This window comes from Haemaphysalis longicornis, unplaced genomic scaffold, assembly GCF_048455015.1.
Source record: "Haemaphysalis longicornis isolate Haplotype H1 unplaced genomic scaffold, Haemaphysalis longicornis Haplotype H1 scaffold_1, whole genome shotgun sequence".
In the NCBI taxonomy this organism is placed as follows: domain Eukaryota; kingdom Metazoa; phylum Arthropoda; class Arachnida; order Ixodida; family Ixodidae; genus Haemaphysalis; species Haemaphysalis longicornis.
In genome coordinates, this window is record NW_027526203.1 from 273,658,313 (window position 1) to 273,676,066 (window position 17,754).

The following is a 17,754-nucleotide window of genomic DNA, read 5'->3' on the forward strand; positions in this document are numbered from 1 at the left end:
CCCGGCGGACCGTTGCGGAGCCCTCGAATGTGGTCACGCCGCTTTGTTTCCGCCTTGGGAAGCGTGAAACGACGTTCTCGGTGGCCGCCACTGCTCGCCCCGGCCGGCTCTTGCAGCTTGTTGTGGCCCACTCGCACAGCTCGCCTCTTCGCGGGCGACCTTGCGCGTCAGGTTGCTCTCACGAGACAGAGAGCGCGCGGCCTTATTGACGCTTGTGCAGGCCGGAAGCAGGGCACTGCATCTTGATTGGCCCCTTTAGGCCTCAGTTGCCTCGGTAGCGGCCAAAAATAAAAGAACGCGAAACGACCCCTGACGTCGTGATTGTCTCGATATTTGCTATTGTCAGAGCCCCCAACGCTGTTTCGGTGCAGGATGGAAGAACAGAAAAAGGTAGGAAGAGGAAACGAATATAGAAGAATATGTGACGAAATGTCTAGCGGAAAGCTCGAACAAACTATTACCGAGTGGTAGAGAGAAAGAGAGAGATTATCGCAACTGGTCACTGTAGCGAGGTTTTCCTCGTCTGTTATAGTTCTTTGCTCCGTTTGGTGACCTATATGTCAACCCCATTCAGAGTGAGCAGCGTCGAAGTCATCCACGGCTACGAATGGATCGGCACCCACTAGGCACTGCGCTTGTTGGATCATGTCCGTCAGCCACGGCGCCAATTGGGTTTCGGGATTGCAATATAGATGCGGAGCAGGAAGAAACTGCGAAGGCATTCGAGTTTTGGGGGGACCAGCTCGAAATGACACAATCGTGAGGTCTGTGGTCAGCTGACGGTGGATGGCGTGATCTCCTTCTTAATTGAAAGACGCATGCCTGTGTCTTTTTGCGTTGTCTTCGTAAGGTAGCGCGAGAGTTTGTCCACTATCGTTGATTCTTGAATCGCTATTAAATCTGAGGGGCCGCGCTGATTTGCGATAATGCATTGAAGGCCGTTTTTTCTTGTTTTTGAATCCGTTACAATTCTATTTCCAAACGATAATAAAACATCGTGTTGTACTTTTTTCGGATAGTGTTCGTTGTAGTGTGTGGGGTGGTCGGCACTCATGTCGTGTAATGCTGGACGATGATATAGTTTTCAGGCTACACACGAGGTCGGTGTTCGCTTCCCACTAATAACGAGTTCACTTTATGCTCTCCTCTTTCGAGTGGTCGAATGCAGCTCACAAGCACCCGTTCGTATATATGTTGAACGGCGTCGACGCCGTCGTCGGTGCAACCCAGCGAACAGGGAGCCCAGTAGAGAATGTATGGCGGTGCACAGCGAAGAGAGCGCGAGGACGAAAGCGCTGTCTTCCCTAGTTCATTACATGGGGGCTAGCCTTCCTAGTCCAGTCACCCATGCTTCATCGGTAAAGCATGCTGCGAAGGCATCCACCGATCAGCGCGGCATGAGCGGAGGTCTGTCTGTGGCGGCAAAGAGATGGCGCCAGAGTACATGCATGTTTCTCAAGTTACTTGCCTCATTGTATCGCAAAATCAAACCACCTAAAGAGCTGTGCGCACATTTCACCTTGGGGAGTATCATAATCGTCCGTGAATATTTCTTCAGTCTACTGGAGGGAGAGGCAAACACACTTAGGCCAATATTCGGGTTTTACGAACGACTGAAGCTTTCGGGCGAGGTTTTTGTGTACCTTCCCGCAACACGCGTGGATATAAAGACGTCGCTGTGCCAGCGCCATCGCACCACTGCATACTGTCGAACCGATGACAATGAGCAGCAGGTTGCACTGCACTGCTTCCTTCATTTGTCCTATCCTCTGTATTTCTTGCACGAGTGACGTGTCAACCCTCGGCCACAGCACAGAACCAGGCAACAAGCTGATGGCGCTAGGCGTCGTCCAGTATACTCAAGCCGTCCTTGCGTAATTGGATGGGCCAGAATACCACACGGTCAGCTGCCGTGAGAACGTACGACGTCGCGGACAGGTTTTCCCGGCAGCGGCTGATTTTGCACGCGCAGTGGCACTGCTGTTGTCGGGTGCCCCGTAATAGCTTCGACAGAACAGCTCCCGCTGTCGCGCGTTTCTTTCGCGAGTTGTTTTCTTCGCCTATTTTCCCTCCCCCACGTGCCGCATGCCCCCGTTTTCTCGGCAGCCGTGCGTGGCTGCGCTTACGACGCCTCCGTTCATTTGCCGCAGACCTGACCGCGCTATTTGTCCGGCTCTTTCCGAAACGCCTTGCTGGAGCGGGAAGGAAACGTTGCCGCACCACAACCACGGGGCGAAGGCAGCTCGCCGGTGTATCGGCCTCGTGGTCAAGGCCAACGCGGCGCGTTCCAAAGCGCAACTGAGTCCTTACGCAATCGCCGCAGCGGCACTTGTCTGGCACGTAATGCAGGCCGCACATTAGCTGAACAGCGAGGAGGGTCGTCAAGGGGGATCGTTTGACAAGACGCCACTGTCGTCGGCCTTTCGCAACCTCAGCCGCGGGAACGCGTTGAGTGCGCGCGCGCAACACATGTTGCCGGAACACCCAGATCAGCGCGCTGCCATTCCGCTGATTGAGCTGCAGCCGCTTGTCATTGGCGCGTGTGAGTGAGCGGCTAGCACCACCACCTGCCCCGCACAGTGTATGCGCTTTATCATTACTTCACTTCTCCACTGTGCGCACGTTTGCGACTTTCTGTCTCTAGCTCTCCCTTCGTCCCGCGAGGTCGCTCCTGAAAGGCTGACTAGATGAGGTCATATGCATCCGTCATACGGGCACCTCGTACAGTGGGTGTTGTTGCTTGGGGCCGGTTTCTTCTCACGAGTGTCCTTTAGGAATTAAGTGTCATGGTACGCCGATTCTCCCGTTATGAAAGCCTTTTTTCTTTTGTTTTGCAAGGAAAATTTGGTGACATGTCGTACACGGGGGCATCAGCTGTAACATGAGGGATAGGGACAAAGGGAGCGGGGACCCAGTCAGGTACTTATGTGTACCTTTTGTCCCCGTACCCTTAGTCTTTCTTTGTGAAAATAAAGAGTTTTTGTTAAAAAAAAAAAAAAAAAACGATCACGCTCTGTCATTCGCAGCGGTGACCCTACGAGTAAGTGTGACGATTCATTCCGTCACTCGTGCTCGCTGCGGTATATACGCAGCATACGCGACACCACCGATTTCAACTCCTGCAGATTGTGGACATTTGCTCTCCGCAAACGTTCCCGGTCTTAATTTATACGCAAGCGTGAAGGCAGAATTTAAGCGTGTGTGTGTGTGTGTGTGTGTGTGTGTGTGTGTGTGTGTGTGTGTGTGTGTGTGTGTGTGTGTGTGTGTGTGTGTGTGTGTGTGTGTGTGTGTGTGTGTGTGTGTGTGTGTGTGTGTGTGTGTGTGTGTGTGTGTGCGTGCGTGCGTGCGTGCGTGCGTGCGTGCGTGCGTGCGTGCACGCACGCTGCATTAGGCTTGCGAATTAGACAAGACATCATTATCGTTCATATTATGTGTCCACAGAACGAGAACGCTGCAGCGCATTGGGTTTGCAAGGTACAAAACGTGCGCGGACCTGCTGTATGGTAGTATTGGGTTAGACAAACAAGCGGGCTTCACCTCAGTGTTACTTCTGCGCAGCATTGCCGATGCCAGAGGTCGCAAAAGGGCGCGGCCATCAAACACCAAAGATTGTAGCCCCGCGTCTACACAACCAACCCCCCTTGCAAAAGACCAGGCTCCCTTTGGTGCCATACATGTCGACCACGTTGCACTAGCTTTGCCGTTAGACACATCCCTAGTTGGGGCAAACCAGATTGACACAGTGCTCGAACCGAGCACTTTTTTGATATGATCCCTATGAACCAACTAACCCAACTTGCCGTCCTTCTACGAGCCTTCGTACGCGACTCGAGCTTCCGCCGCGTTGCTCCCAAGTAACCACACCGGACATAGGACACAGGCGCCGACGAGAGGACGGGGAGAAAGCAGCGTCGTGAGCGGACTGCGCTCTGTTGCTGGGGGGCTCACGGCGGAATAATTACCGTGCTCTCTCCGCGGCCGCTTTTCGGCGTGGCCGTTCGTGTACACCGCTCATGCACGCGGCAAGGCCGATTCTTCATTCAGCTGCACCGTCTCCCTCCCGCCGCGAGACGACGGGCAGCTGCCGTCGCGATACCTGTGGGGTGGCTCCCTGGGATTGAAGGGCGCGCACCGTGGGTCAGGTGCCGACCCCACCTCCCCGCGGCGCCGTGCCTTCACGGAGGGCGGCTCCAAATCACCCCGGCCGACTGCTGCTTCTCTCGCGGGGTGTCCCTGGCGCTGCACCTTCGCCGCCTCCTCCACCCCCCTTTCTTTTGCTTTGTTTCGTTTTCGAGAAGGCGGCGATTTCCCCTTCGCCCAACCAACGTACGTCGTCTGAGAGAAATTCACTTACATTGGGCTGTGCGGTGGCCCTGGCAACGAGAGTGTGTAACACCGCTGAGGAAAACGAAGCACACTGCGGTGTTGTTTTGCTATATTTTGGTTGTTGCGGCAAATTCCGTGCCAGTCAGAGTCGTGAGAAGGTTTCAGCGAAGATCCGCGAATTATTGTGAGGGCGGAGATTTCTCAAGCGAAGCAAGGATGAAAGCGGTAAGAAAACGCGCACCTTGAACTGCAGGTGTTCTTTCTTTCCTCCTCGTCGCCACATGGGGTAGAACGAAAAGCTGCTCTCCAGGAAAACAATTACTTGTTAGGGGTCATACGCGCAAAGCAAACCTCAGCACCGAGTTCCGTCCAAGAAGATGGAAATCATACGAATGGTACTGACGTTTCTCCGCTCATAATGAAAACGCGGAGCCTTCTGCAGTATGGCTTCAGCCCCACAAAATGTGTACGCCAAGCCCACGTTAGCAAAGACACTACATTTCTCTTTTTTCTTGCGGAAAGCAGCTCTTCGGTGCACTCCACCTCCGCTTCGTCAAAAATCGCAGCCAAACGCATGCGTCCTAACCTTACTCGTAAACCACAGTAATCAATCGGTGGCGAAGACCTTTCTATATTCCACATGAACTGCGAAGGGTAAAAGGATGCGTGGGACTAGCCTTCCCCCGTGTCTCAATACGGGAGCACGCAGAGGACGCTGGTCATGACGCTTTGCGCAAGGAGTCAAGGGAGGCGAGAAGATACAGCGGGGCCTCTGGTTGGGTTGGGAGGCCGATGATGAGAAGCCGTAAAGCGCCTCCAGAGGGGAGGGGGGGGGGGGGAGTTTCCTACGTACATACAGCAACACACCGAATGTTGAAAGCGCAAATATACATCAATACCGGAGTGCAGCTTAGCTTATAATGCTGGCAGCGGCTGCATGCTTCGGTTCCGTCTAGGAGCAGGCGGGTGGCTCATATCCGGCGATCGAAACAGCAGCTTCGTCGGGAGCGGATGCTACGGTTCCTAACACCGTCACCAAACTGCAAGGTCCTGATGTCAGACACACGGGCCCGAGAAGGTAGCTTTGTTGCTGTGGTCGGAAACGAGCTGCCAGGGTTCCTCGGAATGGCGCGTCCCTTCCCAACTAAAACCGACACTAATGCGAAATTGCAGATATACTTGCAGTGCAGTTCCAGGGGGGAAACGAGCGGTGTTGCGTGTTCAAAGGTCAAAGGCAAACAATGTGTTTAGCAAAAAATAAAGGCCAAATGACGCCAACAGAGCGTGGCCCACAGAAATCACAACACGTCCGCGTATACAGTCTGCAGTACAGAAAATATCACAGCGTTCGTCAGAAAGATTCAACGTTTCGCGTCCGCCCAACGCAGAAAAACTCACACGTGTCCCTCAGCTAAGCACAAAGCCATTGGGTAGATCTCCTGTTATTGCGGCGGAGGGTGGCAGAAAACAAAAACGTTCCTTATATACTAAATTTGCTTTGCAAGGATCTGCAGTGACAACTCGACTACGGTCCTTATATTCTTGAACCTGCTTGATATTTACCAATCCCGGAGGGATTTTTTTTATACTGCTTGGCTGTTTAACGTTACATTTATCCATATTTAGGTTTCAACCTACGAATCAACATATTTCGCTCACGGGTTCTAAATACCACTCTAGAGAGGATTCTGGAAGTGAGATGGTGTCCCCTTGTCTGTCGTCCTTCCTAATCCCCCTAAGCTTCCCTAGTATAATACCTTCTGAATTATTTAGCCGACCCACAGTTAGTATGTCGCCTCTTCCAATTATCTGCGCCTCTTCATCCCCTTTGGCCCCTTTTTTATCTCGTCCAAGTTAGTCCTGTCAGAATTGTTCGGGATGGAAAGAAATCAAATGGAGCTCAGCGACAGTCGCCGGTGCGATTCTCAATTATAGGAGTGAGCACATCGCAACAACCCAAGCAAGAGCGCTACCTTGTACGCGAAGCTGTAATTCTGTCGTGCAAAATCACGTGAGCGATGTGACCCTCAGGAGAACTCCACAGTCTCTGGCTTGATTGAGAGCTTTTCGAATGTTCCACATCAACTGAGTCACTCGCTATGAGTCTTTCAAGTTCAGGTGGAATTGGGGGTGGGTGGGCGGAACTTGGCCGTTTTTCGGAAAGCGCCCTCACACATTTAGTGGTGCCGGAACGCCCCTAATAACGGGCTGAACAGAAACGGCGGGGTCATTCTATGTATTCTAAATTGTGTAAATCACGTCGATTTCCTCCCGCATCTGGATAAAAGAGAACTACGGAGGTGGTAGCACGTAGCAGTAGTAAAAACTTTATATTTTGCCCCAAAGATGTGGTAATTGTACCACTGAGTTATTCACCGAGTCAGCGGGGCTCCCGATGTATTGGTATAGCACCAGCACGCGAGCGTGTTCCAAGCTTGAGATGGGTTGCCGTGGGTTACACCGATCATCACGATAGGCTTGCCAATTGGAGCAGAAACAGTCCATCACTGATGGCTTCAGTACGACTAGTACATAACCTTTATCACCATGGTCTTGCTCACGCTGCAAAATTTCTGTTGATTTTGGCATCAGACATTCTGCTGAGACTCCGCCTTCATGACCTCACGTTCAAACCCCTCGCAGACGTAGCTTTTCAACGCAAAATGTGCCACGTTTCTTGCACAACCTTCCATTTAGACGACCCCTACAAGCCTCGACGTGAAAAAAAAAAATGACCAGCACGCACACACGAAAAATCTCACTCTATAACGGGTTTTACAAATAAACTGCGAACCTTTTCGCAAACATTGACGTCAAATAAGAAGCTGGATGCGTTCGCAGTGCTAAATCTGACAATCACGCACTCATTCGAAGCTTACGCCACCTTTGCCCACCCACACAAAGACACACAAAAAATGAGTAAATAAGACCGCGAAAGCGCTCGATCTTCCCGGCTAGTGCAGTGCAGGCTCGGTGTCCCGCCCACGCGCCCTTTCAGAGCCTTCTGAGACGAACGAGGGCAGCGCAGAAAGGAGCCTGCAGCAGGCATATCGCCTGCTCCAGAACTCGACGCTGCAGGTGGAACGGTCTCCTCGGGGCGGACTGTCCGCGCCGCCGGGCGACCGACCGGCAGGCCAGGTTCGGGGCAGCCTGACTTGATTCGGCCGCCTCTTTCTCGGTCTCTTCCGGGTCATCCCACCGCGCCGCCACGTGCGAGGCTCTCACGCCGCGCCCGTCCGCATTGCGATCGCTCAGCTCGGACCGCCAGCGGCTGCCCGCCCCGACGCACTGTCAGGGAGGGCTCACTCACGCCACGTTCTCCATGTTTTCAAAGTGCATACGCGAAGTGGTGTGAACGCCATGATTATTTGCGTCATTTTCGAGAAAGGGTCAGCGTACTTTAGCTCTGATCAAAGAAAGCAAGGAACTTGGGTTGGGGGGAGCCTTTATTTAGTGACACTAAGCTAGAAATGTGATGTGGAGGGGCAAAAACCGGTGGATTACCCGAGTAGCAGAACGGCTACCGACGGTGGGGTGAGAAGTAGTGGTAGAGGCAGGACTCGGAGCAGGCATGAAAGAAGTAAATGAGGGAGCAAAGAATACGGTTGGATCATGTGAAGTGGGACAGGCCCTCATCGTACAGCAGGTACGGGCTTGCTGAAGGCGAGCTGGGCATTTGCCGGTGACATGGCTGAGGCGATGGGCTTCGTGAAAGAAACGATAAATGGGGCCAGAACCATTCACGCCATTTCACGCTGCCCTCGTTGGCCGTTACTCGACGGACGCTTGGCACTCACGAAAAATAAGTGTTCACTTATTTCGTCTCAGTACTGGTTTCACGTCACTGTCCCATTTAATTTACCGCAAATCATTTTCGAAGGCCTAAATCATGGTGAGGTTGTTAGACTCATTGATTTGTTCGCCTACTTGTTCATTTTCTTTCTCTTGCTTAATCGCCAGCAAACCCAATATGCGAGCGTTGAAAAATGCGGTGTTTGTGGCTCGTGTTTCCAGGCCGAAATCATAATTTCCGCCCCATTATTCGTCTTTTCTTATAATTCTTTGTGAGGTCCATTTCTAAATCCCCCCACGGAGCGCCGTTGTGAATTGTGTTAGACGGGCTAAGGCTGCGTAGCAAGTGTTGGCGCGCAAACAACTCCTACACCGCATTTACGCAGTGTACATTTCCAATAGTCACAGTTAAATCGCCTAACGTGTTTTATAGCCTCGCATTATTAATATTATTGTTGTTATTACTATTATTGCTACTATTCTTCTTATTCTTATTGTTGTTGTTGTTGCTGCTGCTGCTGCTGCTGTTTATAAATATGAAACAGGTCCTCAGTAAAGAGAAAGAGAGGATAGGAGATGAGGGTACATCGGTTTGAGGTAATTCTTGGTTCCGTCGCCATATATTTCTTTGCGGGTGACAGTTACACGTGAGCAAATGCACAAAAATATTCTGTCTAAATGCCGAACATGCTTTGATGTTAACAAACAAGCGTCAAAAAAAGAGAAAAGAAAACCCCGCGCATACATGTCAGGGCGCTGCAGAACCGTTCTTGTTGAGACCGTCCTTAAACGACGATACACGTTTCCCACGCGCGCACGGCGTGCTTACCCGCGGCGGCCGCTAGACCTAGAACTGTCACGGCGACTTCACGATCAGCCCGAACGGCACTGCCCCGCTGTCAAAGAGCGTGTACCTGACGGGCGATGAGCCTAAAGTGCGGTACCGGTGGCCGGTCCCACGCGCGTGCCGCATGAACGGAGTCGCGCGACCCGGACAGCTTGTGGCCCTTTCCCACAGTATCGTTGCAGCAAGTGCCCGCCTGCTCGTGCAACCAGCTCATGTAACAACGTGCGCCGCTGCTTTCTCATCTATTGAAGCGTAACTTGTCGTCCCAGCAAATACGTAGGGCATTAATCGTAACGGCCCTGATCGGCACCTGCTTTGTAATACATCAGTGAGGCGACTTCACCATTCTAATTATAACAGCGAAACCGCAGGGCTGCGCCGTGGGCAGGAATTTTTATAAGTGCACATGTGATACGTTGAAAACGCTGCTACAATTACAGAATTGTTCCCGCCGGAGTGGCGTGTCTTGTTAGACGGTCTCGGCTTCGGCACCCGGAAACGGAGGCTGTATTTCTGATTGGGGCGAGGAGTAAAAAATGTGCGTTTTCGTGAGATATCAGCGCACGTCGAAGAACCGCAGGTGGTCAAACTCGGGCACTCCACTACCGCGCGCCCCATTTCGGCTGTCGTGACGAAGACGTCGTTGCTGCTATTCGTGAACACGGCGACGATGCCGCCAAGATTAACAGAGACACAAGAACCAACTAAGGCGGTCGCTGACTTTTCCTGCACGGCTATCTCCAGTCTGTATACCGAACAGCAACAGGGCGCTCGTATAACGCAAGCACGTGCACGGACTTCTCAATGCAGATTCTAGTTCCAACGGCCATCCGCGAGGCCGACACCGGCTTCGCGCGAAACAAGATTCGCCGGAAACCTCGTTTGTCTTTAAGGTACCCCATGTACGCGAGATGCCTCGTGAGCAGTCGCCGCTATTTGCGCGTTAAGCCCGGAGCGGCTGTGACTGCGCTCCATCGTTTCTCCCCGCAGCACCGGTAGCGTTTACAAACAGGCAGGCCGCGAGGCAACGCCAGGCCCGCGGATTGGAGCACCCGCGCATGCTTCAGTTCAGGGTACAGGAAGGCTCGGCAGATAAGCCCGTGCAGGTGCTATTTGAGAGAAGGGGGCAAATCAAAGAAACGTCCTCGCTGGCTGAACGACCCGCCGCGTTGGGCGCGCACTGCACGAAACAAGGGCGCAGAAAAGAACTGGGAATTTCGCACGCGGATGGTCAGGCCGCGTGCAAGGCCGCCCAGCTCGGAGAGGGGTCCGATGAGATCGCGCGCTGGACGCGCATAATTGGTCGCGTCCCGTCTGGACACCGCGCCGCGAAGAGGCCGATAAATCACAGCCGCGCTCCCTGCACCGCTCGGTCGGGCCTTGGCGGGCGCGCCAAAAAAACACACCGCGCGCGGACTGGTTCTTCGCGCGCGCTTAGCATGCGACGCCTTTTCCGCCACTGCGGGGCCATTATTCCCACGCTTCTCCTAGAAAAAGAAACGTCCTCAGCACTACTGCTGCTCCTGCCGCCCTCTCGAGAATGTGTGGTAGTAATCTGATCTTTGGCGCAGCCAACATCCCGCTCGGTGCCTGCACGCTTTGCTCCAGGAGGAGTGAGGGCGTCCGATGGAACCGCGCTTTGAGCTGTCAACACGTAACGCCGACGATTAAGGGATTGCGTGCGCTGGAATTCGCCGCGCGTGCTGGGATGCGGGTACCATGTAAGCGATGTACTGCTGAGTCCGCCAGATAATAACCATTTTTTACGGCTGCGCCACCAATGAGCGGAAGAAGAGTGTCCCTCCAACTTGTTGGGTGGGGGGTTCTTTGCGATATGGGCGAGAATAGCACGCGGAACAAAGCACGGACTGAAACAAAAGGTCTATCTAGCCAGAAATGACGCTGATGCTGGTTTGATAGGTAGGAGGGTCCTCGTAGCCTGGTAGTTATGCTGCTCATTTCCAAACAACGGACGGAGCTAGCATTGCCTTCCGTGGGAACGCAAAGGAATAAACAGCTCTCCGTCTACTATTTAGGTTGAAGTTCGATCTCCGGCCAATTCGGTTACCTTGTGGGCTATTATTTTATTCATGTCTTAATTACCGCCGTACGTCTCCACCTTTTTTTTTTTTTTTTTTTGTCGTGCCATGTATTTCCGCTGAGAACAAGAACGGGAAAAGTTCCTGTCGTCTTGGTCTTCAGGATTGGGTGTGGTGTATCAATACGAAACGAAGCAGAGGTTGTTCGGTGCGGTCTGTGGTTGCAAAAGTTCCTAAAGTTGCGCCCACTCTACCTTGCATGCGATCAGTTGGGCGTTAAACCATGCCGAGACGTAATGAGAAATACAGTACACCATCATTCAGACAAACCCGATTATGGTATATTCTCGCACATACCTGAACTTTTGCGTTGTTTTAGGAGCAACAAAAACAACGACAATAAAGAGTGACTATCCGCGTAAGGCGAACTTCTGATGACCCGAACCGATAAGTTCGGCCTAACGGAAAATTGAAAAAAAAAAAGTTACAATTCCCTGGAAATACCACGTGCCAGCCGTCCGCCTAGCTCATCCGCCTATTTTCGAACGGAGGAGAGCAGAAAACGTTGCGGTTCGTATAGCATGCACTCATAGATATATTAGGCCTACTTCATTCTCCTTGCAACAAGCCTGGCAGGAAAAGGCGCATGACGATTCCGTCACAGACGCAATTGATAAGCGTGGAGTAGGCATGGGAATCGTTTGCAAAGATTCGGATGAACGGAGGCGACAATGCAAAAGAACTGACAAAAATTCCCCAAAAAATCATCGCCATTACATTCGTTTCATAAACGTAAGAAAGCCGGGACAGTTTCAAGGAAATACTTTTTTTCCTCGCAGCAACCTCCTTCCTCCCATCAGCAGTATACACGGGATTCAGTTCCGAAACTTCGACGGCCACGCTATCACTCTGCGTGCCGGCCCTCATCATTGGCCTACATTGACATAGCAGGGACCGGTCATTCAGCTGCGTTGTGGGGAACCAGACTAACGGGCATTTTTGAGAGTACAGTTGCATGTATAAGTCTAGAAATGCCATGAGACGTACAAATCGGAAGCACGCTTATAGGTATATACTGCCTTCCCAGGTGGTTAGGCCCCGCAGTGGGGAGGGACGACCACCGTATCAAGAAACTAATCACGTTTGAAGCCGAGGGAGGTGAGAGGAGGAATGAGGAGGATTGGGGGAAGGGGCCGACCGAAGTCGAGGCCGTGACAGGACACCATCGATGAGGACCTCAAAGAGGTGAAAGCCTCAAGAAGTTCCTGACAGAACAAAGGGGAGCGACCTCATCAGAGAAACCGATACCATATAAAAGACTAAGCGTTGCTGCAGGCAGGTGGAGAAGAAGGAGAAGAGAAACTGAGGAAAAATAACGGTGATGTCCTACCTACGTTTATAACCTATAACGTAACGTATAAGGACCAAACGTTTTCTTTTTTTGTAAATTCCTCCTTACGAAAAATGACAACACTCAAATGTTGATAAGCTATGTACTGCGGTAAGAGTCACTGTGTTGTCCAGTAGCCAAAAGCATGAGCATATCAGCTTTAGTCGTATCTCCTTGAGCTTAATATTCTCATTGCAGCAAAGCAGGATTGGCTCTGTAGAAAAGGACGGACCATGCACGACGTGTTATATAGCATATATTGGAACTCCGCTCCGAACATCTCCGACAGCGTATGTTGAACCCTTGAGCATTCCGCTGCAAACACTTTCTCCGTATTATGGTCTAAGCGCGGAACGTACCACCGGTGCGGCGACAATGCCGCGCAGCTAGAAACGCGAGAACAATGCTCCCAGCAATTCTGCCGCCATGTATATCGAGCGAATGATTGAAGCCCCACTTGGCTGCAAACCGCTTTGCAGAAGTGGGGTTACATTTACTCATTGTACAAGCCTCAAAACAAAACCGAAGCTTGAAAAAACAGCCTTCATCATTAATGATCTCAATACTGACATACTATGTATTCATTATGACAGACCCGTTCGACTTTCAAAGTACCGAAAAGTGGACATTCATGAAGAGTTTGTTGTGAAACTTCAGCTCCGAATCGCCACATGATTTGCTGTGTGAAAGGCAGGTTGAATGTTGAGGTTAAGTGGAATGAAAGTGGTTTCTCAGAGCGTCGCGGCTCAGATAAGTAAACATGCGTTCCGGTTATCCCTTATAAGCGTCCTAGAAAAGCGTTTGCACAAGCAACCCAACAGAAAGCACTGTTGTTGCATTCGGATAACAGACCGCTCAGCCCGCGCACAAAATCTTTGTCGGAAGAAAACTAAGTTATTGCTATCACTAGCAAAATGTCAGTACTGGATGTTCCGATTGACAAATGTGCTGAACAGGCAGGCAAATGTTCGTACCATGCACCTGCACACGAACAACGCGCGGGCATAAGGGAATACAACGACTAGCACTACAAACACACAACACGGAGACCTCACTAAATTCAAACAGTATGTGAAGCCTCTGCAGGCAAACAGTTGTCGAAGTCGCGTTTGGTGTCTTTTCTGTTCGGAGCATCAGACTGGGGGTGCTATTTGACTTCACAGCACGAACATTCATACAGTCATTCCGTACACGTCTTCGGCGACCACAAAACAAGGCGATTTTCGCCGGCAGCGTTATGGGGATAAAGTTCTATGACCCGGATGAAGCGTAGCTGGAACACCTGTGACAAGTTGGCTCGCGGAACACATTTCTGTCAAGTCCGGTCGCAGTTGGAGGAAAACAGGCCGATTGTATTCCGTCAGCGCGTATATAAAAATGCCCACTGACATTTCATATTAGTCCGGCGAGGGCTGTCCAGCATGTTCCAGGAGGTGACCGAAGCAGGGGTGCAATGCTTTGTCCAGTCTAGACCAATGATTCTGCGCGTGAGCGCAAAAGCATGGGTCTAGGCTGCGCGATGCGAAACCTTCGACGTCGTCTCGTGTCTCGAACAGTCTTCCCGAAGTCACTCATGCCAAGTTTAACGCAAGGTGCTCAACCCTTTCCCGTGGTTGCAACTATATGCGCCTTTATCTTGACACACGGGAATATCCGTGTGTTCGTAGGACGGTTAGTTGGGAGTATCACTTGCACGCGAGGCTACTTCGACACGAGAGCGTGTGCTGGTCGCAAACTACCACTGTCTGTTGTTAAATTTACAGGGGACGTCTGGCAGCATGTCCAGCGTAATAATCTGCAGAATGCAGAATCTGAATGTGCTGCTTGCCGGCATGGTCACTCGATAAGAAGTGCGGCACTAAATTACTGGCAGCTTCTTTTTTCTTTTTTTTTTTTTCAGTGGAAAATTATCGGTGACCTTTATGTACAGTTTTAGGCGTTTGCCTTTCTAAATGGCGCGACTGAAATAAGAACTCCGGTGACCGAGTAGGTATTATAATTAGAAATATGATTCGTTTTGTTGATTCTTAGAGAAACAAACGTTCTTTGTACGCTTCTTGGCAAGAGCTTGCGTTTCGGAAAGTTTCCAAACAGGTCTGCCCCTGTTTCTCGCACTACAAAACCTTCTCCCCTCAGGAACCCAATGCCACCCTGTTATTTAGCCTCTTTCATTTTACAAACAGTTCAGATTTCGGTAGAATTTTTATTTATTTCCCGAACCAAGTTTATACACATCAGCGTCACATATCTCCTCCTACCGTATCCTATTTCTAAAGTTTGTGCACAGTGCAACGGGAAACGTGTGGCACAGTCTTCGCTATACCTTGGTTCGCTGCACCTTGATACCGGTGAGCTCAAAGCTTGCACAATACTCGCGCTTTTTGCCCCGTTTGTTGGTGGCTTCCTAAGAGATCATTCCCAAATTTCGCTTTCTTTGTGTAGAGAGTCCTCCCGGTGCGAGAAAAGTGAACAGGAGTTTGTGGCGGAGCGAACGGCACAGGAGAGACAAAGCGCCCTGGAGCGCATATCCGGCGTCGACCCAGGGGTGATGTCATGGGACGTTGACTTTTTTCGCTTTTCCGCACAGGACGCCGCGGCCGAGGCACAACCAAGCGAGCCGAAATAACGAACTCACCGAGAATCTGTAGCGCCGCATGGGCCGAGGAGCGAGTGTGGGCGACATCGCGCGACGTGGGGGCATCCAGCAGCAGAAGCGACGCGCTATCCACGGGCACGCATCACACGGTGAACACCCAGGAGCGAGCAGACGACGGCGAAAAGAGGAGCAGACGACCGGCCCGCTTCGACGCTGCCACTGACAATGGGAAGCCGGTCCACCAGCGCCGCTGCTTTCGACAACGAGGGCCCGCTGGAGAGGGTCGGCGGGAGAGAGCAGCAGAGGAAGAGGCCCCTTTTTGTGCGCAGTTACTTTTATTTGGACGCGGCTACTTTGCGTAGCTCTTGCGCGTGTGGGTACGGGACAGCGGCAGCCGTTCCCCCCGCCGTGAACTCACCTGGTGGGGAAGGTGCGCTCGTCGGTGGAGAGAACGAACATCTGCGCGCCGAGAGGGAAGGGAGGGCAGCGAACGCGGCGGCTACGCGAGGGCAGTTGTTGATTTGGCATTCGAGGGAAGGAAAGCTGGTGCTCCAGAGCAGACGACGACGGGGTAGCCGCACGTCGGGAACACGCCGCCGCAGGGAGGCAGCGCCATCGCGCGCACGGCGGGGGCAGAGATGAAAATTAGTGGTCAGCGTTGGTTCGTCCATGATTATAGAGGTACGATGTGTACAATAATCCAAAACACTCTCCCCGTCGCCAAGTTTGCGGGAAGCGCATCCATTATTAAATCGAACACTGTAAATAAATGCGATACCCCCGGACGATTATTGTAAGCTAAAGTTACTAATTGTAATTAACTTCTCCCTGTATGGCACGTTATATACTGTAATGCAAACTTTATTTTCTCATTTAGCTAATTTCATGCGAAGTTTGATACCTTCGCTAGTTGTTTTTTTTTGTTACAATTATTTCTTGCCATTAGCGAAATTATATGGCTGTCAAAATTACCTTTGGAATCTGCACTGTGTAAGGAAAATATGATTTTAATTTCTCGCATCGTTTTCACAGTCGAGCGAAACGGAGCATTCAAAGGCTCCAAAAACTCGTGCTAAATTTTTTAGCCCTTACTTTACAGCGAAGCTGTCTACGGCTGGGATCCAGCAGATCGTCTCAGGCGACAGACACAGCGTTGACCAACAACTTTCAGTATACCGAAAAACATTCTTGAGAAAATAAAAAAACGGGTCAAAGGGTTGATATTAGACGGCCTAGATTGCCCCTGATGATATGTATTTTTAGCAATGCACATACGATAGAAGTAAAGCCGACTTTAAAGAAATCGGCGTGTGCTTGGTAGTTGTAAGCTGGCTTTCCCACATCGTGTGTTGCACCGCAGTGACGCAGAAGGGAGTATGGTTACAGCCCCACTTTGTCCCCCTCTCCTCCACCACCGCCGTCCCTTCCCAAGTCATGTATACTCTTCGCCACGCGTGATGTCTCCCTCCCTCCTGGAATCGTACAGTGCCACCTCTTCAGTGGCCACCTGCGCGACGCACTAGAGCCTGCGCCGTGATTGGCGCAGCTGCGCTATAATAAAACATCATTGCCTCTACCCACCAGTTATGTGTGTCCTTGGGCTGTGGCGTAGAGGTCACGCCACTTGTCCTTATAACTTAACATAGCAAATACCCAATATAGCTAAACCTTAACATAGTGATATTCCAACCAGAGCGCCAGCTTCGCTGGCCTTCCCTCTTCACGGGTGGACGGGATTTGAATTTTTCCACAGGCCATCAGGAGGGGGGTTATGATTATGTGTGTGCGATAAGATAGAAAAGTGACCCGACGAACATGGAATGGTTGAAGTTTCGGATAAAGTCCAAGAGGGAACGATGCCAGGGCCCTTGTGTTCAAACAACTGAGTACAAGGGAAAAATCAGAAAAAAAAATTGTTCTAACTACACGCAATTATGGAGCAGGTGGCAACATACAGCCCCTGGTCAGGGTCATTAGAGAAGGGGGAAGTGCTCCCCTTTTATGCTGAACCGATCAAAACAGGGAAAAGATCCCATCAGTTAAAAGGTCTAAAAAATCCCAACTACATTTATGCTTTAGCGGAAGATGAGAGACACCGATACCAGAGACACAGGAATAGTATGAACATCTTCACTTTCATGCGGCAAAATGCATTCTGATGCCAAACAAAAGAGATTTTTAGTGAAACGAGGAAAACTATCACCATGTGGTCGCTAGAGAACACTTTGAGATGTTCTATGTTGAATTTCGCGAGCCTCGGAATGACCCTTTCCGGTCAGCGGTCTCATTTCGATGGCTACACGAAGGATGTGCAGCCATCGATATTAGTCATTTGTGGCGTCAGAATATTGCGTGGGACAAGTCATTTGTGGCGTCAGAATATTGCGTGGGACAAGTCATTTGTGGCGTCAGAATATTGCGTGCTAACGTGGTTCGCAAGGTTTCAATAGTAACTAACGGCGAGGAGAAAAAGTCCTGAGGGGTTGAAGAGCGGTAAGGCTGCAGGAGACGACAGAATGACCGTATATCTATCCTTTAAGGAATACATTCTAATAGGAAAACTTGCAGAGGTATTCCAGGAAAATGCCTCAGTGGTTCAGAGATACACCCCTTGCATGAGAAACGTCCAAAGTGAGTATTGTTCACAAGAAGATTGCGTCAAAGAGAGTAATAATTACACGCCCATCAGCCCAATCTCTGTTGCATAGAAATTGCTTACCAAGGTAATTGTTAACAGAATCCCTGACTTCCTAACAACAGAAAG

At 51.0% G+C, this 17,754-nt stretch overlaps 1 protein-coding gene across 1 annotated transcript in view; it reads right to left on the reverse strand.

Annotated features, from left to right (window-relative positions):
• Positions 1-15,397, reverse strand: part of Cad88c (cadherin 88C) — a 194,998-nt gene extending 179,601 nt beyond the window's left edge. Inside the window, 1 exon segment of the mRNA XM_077677889.1 lies at positions 15,030-15,397. The gene's annotated coding sequence lies outside the window, so the exon portion shown is untranslated.
• Between the last annotated feature and the right edge of the window lie 2,357 nt (positions 15,398-17,754).